Source organism: Protopterus annectens, chromosome 3.part0, assembly GCF_019279795.1.
Source record: "Protopterus annectens isolate FY-2018-M chromosome 3.part0, PAN1.0, whole genome shotgun sequence".
NCBI classification, from domain to species: domain Eukaryota; kingdom Metazoa; phylum Chordata; order Ceratodontiformes; family Protopteridae; genus Protopterus; species Protopterus annectens.
The window spans coordinates 897779735-897787284 of record NC_056731.1 but is presented as its reverse complement, the minus strand read 5'-3'; positions in this window follow the sequence as shown (position 1 = coordinate 897787284).

Here is a 7550-nt window from a genome sequence, read left to right as displayed (position 1 = left end):
TATATATGGGTCTACTTCAACCCATTGAAAACAGACTTTATCAAATTTCAAGTAGACGAGTCTGCATTTGCAAAAGTGCATTTACTCAGAAATGCACTTTCGTGAAAATCAGTACAGCGAAGAGAGATCGCAGGTTCCGCGGTCCTGTAGTGGTGCAAGTACATTGCTTCTTCAGTGGTGTATAGCAGAGGAACCTTTATTGTATAGATAGCTTGCTGTTGTAGATCATGGTACAGTGAGGCTAAAGGAATATTCTCTTTTCCCCACTGTAGTGCAATCTTGGAGTTAGTATATATAAGTAGCTGGGGGGTGCAGCCCTCCACATTTAGGGCACAGGGAGGCTGCCCCCCTGCATAAACCTGTTTACTGTATTTTTTGTTCTTTCCTTTTGTAGTTCGGTAACTTGATTTTCTCAAAAGTTCATTTTTAAATAAATGCACTTTTGTGAAAGGGTTCTCGTCTACTTGAAATTCAATATAGTGTGTTTTTGATGGGTCAAAGTAGGCCTATAGATATATATATATATATATATATATATATATATATATATATATATATATATATATATATATACACACATACATATACATATATAAAATGTGAGATAACATATTTTTTCTTGCTTACCTTTTTAGCTTCTCTGGGAAATTAACTCAAACAGCATGTACTGCCACCACTTCTACGTTTTACTTCATTCCATGTTTAAAAATAATTTGCCTACTAAATATATACTTCATTTCTTACACTAAATACTATGACAGAGACTCATAAACATATTGGTTTATTTTGCAAACAATAAAGAGCAGAGAAACTCACAGTCTTTCCTCATGTCTAGTCTCTTTGCTTCCAATGCTTTGTTATTGCCCTCTCCTGTGATGTTCTTATCTCTTTCTCTATAAGTATCCCATAGCTTTCTTTCAGTAACTATATCAGTCTGTTAGTTAAGGCTCCTCCTGATCCTGGCTCCTTTTAATGAACTGCACCCTATGCTTTTGTTAGTGAGGTCTCCATTCTTATATAACCTTTTATGTAAGGTCCCCTGACACCTTTTTACTCTTGCATCACCAACAATAGAAGAAAACTAAAAATCAGCATTCATGTCATCTAACAGTAGCATGCAGGCATACAGAAATACTTATGGAGTATAATAACAGAAAGCATTGTTTTTTTGCAGGATTGGAAGCTCCTATGCACCCTACAACATTCCTTGATACTTAGGTATACCAGCTCAGAGATTCCACAGCAGTGGAGAAAGGGTTTTGTCTCAAACTCCACTGAAGCATGATGTTACATGGCTGCATCTGATCAACGGTTATCAGTCAAGTAATTTCAACTTAACAGCTTCCCTGAGTATATATTTTATATATAATATATGTATTTATATCCATCTGTCTGTGTGTGTGTGTGTGTGTGTGTGTGTGTGTGCGTGTGTGCGTGTGTGTGTGTGTGTGTGTGTGTGTGTGTGTGTGTGTGTGTGTGTGTGTGTGTGTGTGTGTGTGTGTGTGTGTGTGTGTGTGTGTGTGTGTGTGTGTGTGTGTGTGTGTGTGTGTGTGCTACTGCCATACTCTGTCTTGATTTCTATCAGTCACCCTGGTTGTTGGTAGCAGGGACCAGTAGCTTTCACAGCAAGACACTTTTGAATATTTCTTGGGAGAGACCACTTGGTGTATGTACTTATCTTGCTGTCATTTGCAGCCTTGGGTTGGAACATGGGTATTGGACACAGTATAACTACAGTCTTCTTATAGTTACTTTATACCTTCACTTACCTGGAAGACCTGTGGAGGGAATATTTGTTAACAGTACCTGACTGTTTCTACACATATTCACAAAATACTACTTGAAATTATGCATACAGCTTACTACCACTCCCGGGATTTGAACCGTGGCTGTTTCTGCTAAAATTACAAGTTTGTGTTTCATCAGAAGGAGATATTGAGAAACTGCTGTTTCTTCCTTGAATGATTTCTGTGTCATTCTCTCTTTGTTGTACAATCTGACCTTGTTAATGCAACATTATTATACATACATTCCTATACATACCTTTTGACATAGCACAGTATGGAAAACAGTCATTAACACAACATGACTATTCAGATATCAGATCTTGGAGTGTGAAATTTTTCATATCAGTTAATTTCGTGTCTTACAGAGGCACTATCTTTGTCAGATTAGACTTGACTGTTTAATGCTTTCAGAGCTATGGTTGCTATGTATAACCTGTACACATTTCAATTTGTACCATACAAGAGTAAACACAACCACTCCAGGGTTTTGCATTTTATTGACAGGCAGTTTTATTTATATATAACCTATATGAGATGATTACTGTAATATTATCTGGTTTATTCAGTACAAACCATACCCGTTTTTAATACTGCCAGGTGACATTCTCCTCCTTTATATTTATTTGGTAAGAATACTACAAGCTAGATTGTTACTCACAAGCCTTGTGACTCAACCTTTGCAACCTGCTGGCATGGGCTTCCTGGTTCCCAGCCCACTCGGCTGGAGCAATAAAGAACATAGAGAACCATTTATGCATACCAATCCATTATATACTCAGACTGGACTTTGATAAGCAGTTATTGATATGAATACTTACACATGCCAGGGACATCACCCCTCTGCCATGCTTCTTGGACCCACTGTTCTAAGAGCTCCCTCTTCCTCCGCTTCAAGTCGGCATAGTGGTGCCGGGCCTGCTCACCAGTCTGAGGGATGCCAGTGGTACTGTTGAGGTCATGGGTGAGACTTTCCCGAGCCTCCACTTTATATTGGGAGCCCTGGTACTGGTCCTGCAGCAGACTTATGTCATGGTTTTTAACAAGAAGTCCTACCATGATCTTGGACTCCTGTATGCCCCAACGCTGCGACTGAAAGTGCATGCCCTCTCCAACACCTACCATACTCTCTACAGTGGGGAGCTACAACCAGTTATGAGCTGTATTCCCACATGTGAGGTTTAAATATGGCCAATTTCCCACACTTTGCCATGATTGGACAGTTTTGAATTTGCTGAGCTAAGCTAAGCTACGGGCAAACCTGCTTAGCTAAGGTTGGCATTGCTTAAAGGGGCAGGTTCAGTACTGCTTACCAATGCACAAATCCACTTAGCTGGGCTACTCATTGCTTAGCATTCATATTTAAGCAATGCTTACACCCGGTCAGCATAGCTGTGCAATTCTTAGCATTGCTTATGTTTTATTTTATAGACAATCAACTGTATGGGATTAATTCATCATTCCTGACATATTATAATTTTGTTTACTTCCCTGTCTTCCACAAATGTGCTTTCATTACATTTATTCTTGTTTGACCATACTGTATGGGGTACTTGTGTTTATATGGGGGCTTCACAACTTTATAACACTGACACCTCACATATTGACCTACTACACTACCCTGGTTAACACATATATGTTATTTACAACCTAATTATTAAAAAAATAAATTATGTACTGCTTTTACATGTAAAATGCTAATTGGCTTTATGGGGATCGAATCAGGAATGACTACTTGAAAAGCAAATGCTATAACCACTTTACTATTTCCACAGTGTCATGTTTTGAAGTATATAGCTTTAGCTCCTTATGATGTGTAAGCTAGGCTGAGCAGAGCTGTGTGATGTGCATACCCACTCAGCTACACTTAAACTTTATTGTGGGCTGAAAAAAAATTAAACTGTTGTGTTTTATTTTTGTACTGTAGGGGTATGCACATTGATTTCTGCAACATTATCACTGGGGGGCTGTGCTTTTAAAATGGTGATGACATGACAAGCTTTGCATTTGAGATGTATGCTCCATGGACACTAACAGTGTCTGCCATACCTCGCAACTGTACAGATTGTCATAGAATGCCCAGATATTTGCCTTATATTTTTGGTCCATTTTTCATACAATTGTGGCATTCTGGCAGATTGATGGCAAAGCATTAAGGACTGCGTTAGGAAATAATGACAGACATTTGAGTTTTATACTTCATACCCTTTGTGGACTTCATGCTAATGCAAAGCCTGTCATTCTATTGACTTTGTACATTTGTGAGAGCAATATCTCACATTTGTCCATGGCTTTGTCCACATTACTTGTCCGGTTGACAGGTAATGGTGTCCGAGGACACTTTCACTATATTTAGATTGCTGTATGGCAATTATGGAGTGCAGGGGGCATGTGTATACTTAGAGCACTCCTCTCAGACACACCCCCTGCATTCATGCACAGAATGGTGTCCATTTTAGAGCATGGTAGTGCGTCTTCATGAATATGCATGGCACGCTACTGTGCTGCACAGAAACAGTCCCTTCCATGCAAGAAGAAGTTATTCTTGCATGGAAACTTGCTGAATTCTAGGGAGTGACTTTCAATCTAGAGACAGATTAAACTTTGGCTGACAGATACCAGAAAAGCAGAAGATGCTAGAAGAGTCCTTGAACCTCAGATAGCATTGCATGAAGTGAATACAAACTGTGTACCTAAGATTTCTTACTCCTGAGATCGAAGGTTACAATAATAGCCTCTCCATAAATAGGTTCGTATGTTTTAACAAGCTTACAGTCAAGTAGAAAATGGAGAATCTGAGCCACATCCCCGAATACTGGTAGGAGATTGAAATATATTCTAGTATAAAAATTTTCTCCACATATTCCAAGTGAAAATGTGGAATCACTCAGTCCATCAGCCAGACTTGTTATAAATTTTGCTAGGGAAGCACTCAGTCTAAAAGGTGAAGGCAGCCTATTCTTGAAAGAGAATAAAAGTAAAGGTCCCAAATGAGGTCTATGTCAATTGGTCAAAGTATCAAAGTGTCAAAACTCATATGGTTGAGACAATGATGCTGACAATCTGATTTGTTGAACCATTCGGACTGAGATTGGGATACAGTACAGATCAGGGACTTTGCCCTTTGCCCACTGTAGTGTGATCTTGGAGTTCATATAAAAAACTTGCAGGGGGTGTGGGAGTACAGGGGGGCATCCTTCCTGTAAAAATGTTGTTTATACTACTGCCAGGTATAGAATGGATTTATGTCAGTTTTTCAGTTAATGGCATTGTTGACTATATGGTCTCTACCATATGGGATTCAACAGTGTGATTTTTTGGATAAAGTGACATATATCCCCAAGTGATGGTAGAAAACCAATCCAAACTAAATCAACCTGGGGGAGCCAGGAGGCACCAGCCATGACTAACAGAATATATGCTAAAGGGAGTAGCTGTAGAGCAGATTATATCTCAGGATGGAAAGTTAAACTTAACTTCTGTCTGGAAGTTTCAGAATTTTCATATTAAATCATTGAAATTAAGTCATTGAGTCAGTATTCATTTATAGAAACTTTATTTGGATTAATTCTTTCATCGCAGAGATTTCATCAGATCATGAAAAAACATAATATTGGCTAAGGCGTTGCTCTTTTATACTACTTTTAACCCAGGGTTGTGGGAGAAATATATTCTTATTCTCTCAAAAATAAATAACTAAATAATAGTTGTGATTGGCTTTAATATTAGCATTTTAATAGGAAATAAATGAAGCTTCCCAATTGGTTGTTCTTCTTTGATATTAATTTGCTTATGTTTTTCAGAATCCTTGCAGTTTGGTGGGCTTTTCCTCACCACAAATGTGTTCACAACCCCTTTGTTTTACATTGGTCTATGTCTAACATTTTACTTGGTTTTCTGATGAACACACAAAATGACACTGAGTTTTCTGTCTTATCCACAAGCGGTAATAGCTTTATTGTGTGTACCATGCCAGAATTCCAGTACCAAAAAACTTACTACCTTTTTACAATTTTGCACATTTGAGACTGCTGTCATTACAATAACTGTTATACATACATGATTGTTTCTTTAAAATTCATTTTTTAAACTATCATTTTTTATTATATTTATTTGTATTATTATGTTATATCTAATTCACTCTTTCTGGCTACTGGAGTACTGGCTGTCATGGGATAAGAGTTAAGAGGGTAGATTCAGATCATTTGTGTGCCACTCTGTTTTTGTTCAAGTCTCTTGCTGCTTCATTAGAACACACTTTTGCAAGCTAACAGAGTTGCCAACTATATTCTGATCTTCTATCAAATGTTAGATGCAGCCTACTTTATCTGGGCTTCCAATGATTAAAAAACACAAAAAGTACCGAAACGCTAAAACATTGGTTGATTTGGACTGTGTCAATTGTACAGCCAGCTTTTACAACTCAGAAACATTGGTTGATTTGGACTGTGTCAAGAGTACAGCCAGCTTTTAATGGGCTTAAGAAATTAACCTGTATAAGGCCTTTGTTAGCAAAGCAGTAGTGGATAATTAGCTATGAGAAATAAAGCAGTTATGCTCACATGCTAGATAAGGTTCAGCAGATCTTTGTTGTTTTATGAAGATCAAATTCTGTTGAGGAGGCATACAATAGTGGTGTTCAACTTGATTTCAGCCAGGATAGTTCTAAAAGTCATCATGAGGTAATGGTTTTGTAAGGTGGTGCTGTTCTCTAATAAGTTAATCATTAAGAATTATGGATAGCCTAAACAAGAAAGCTGATAGTATAAACATTCAAAGTGCAGAATACCTCAAGGAAAAAGCAAAGCTCAAAGCATTAACAGTGATTGGTATGTATGTGTACATCTTAATGGGTTGGAATATAAAAAAATAATCTCTTGCAACATGTGTATCTGCTGCCAGTTCAACTACTCATGGATGATAGACTTAAGAGTGACCACTTACATCTTCTTCCTTATAAAAGTTAACAGAAGGAGTCATTGTTTAAAAGTGTAAAAAGTCAAGATCTTTCATGTGGCTGACAAGAAAGAAGAGATCCAATGCCATTATGATGAGTAAAGAAAGGATGTAAATAAACTTTTAGTTAAGAAGTATGCCAAGCAGTGTCCAGATAGATATCTGAGGAGACATTTTCAGGAGTAAGTGAGGCAGGAAGAGTTTATCTAAATCCAGAACATCCTGGTAAACTCTATAGGGAAGGGAGTATTCCTGTTACTGCTTCTAAAATGTAGCATTTCTAGTAAATGCCATGGATTGTCACAAATGTTGAATAGATGGTAGGCAAATAAAAAAGTCATCAAGGTATTCAGGTATCTGTAAGGACTGAAAAATAATATGTTTCTGATTGAAATATATTGAATATATGCATGTGTTCTGTTTGCTATGCAAATGTTCCAAATCTGTTGTGTTGGGTAATGGGAATACTCATGCATGCTGTTATAACTAATCCTGGAATGTGTTTTCCATTACTAACCAACATATGTTCTAAAACTTTAACACCATAGCATATCTGGGAAGGCCGATCCCAGTGGATCTGCCTCTCCCGCCTTATCTGGCCATGGCAATGGCCCCGGCACATCTGAAACCCACCCCGGGACCTCCTCATCTGCTGGTCCTGCACCATCTTTGGGTGGAACCGCCTCAGAGGGAAGGGGATTGTCCCCCCCAGGTGTGGGCCTGGACAGGTTCCTGTCACCTGAAGCTAGGTCTGGGGTCTGGTGCACAGCGAGCTCCGCAAGGAATTGGAAGATCTGCTATGCCAGCTTG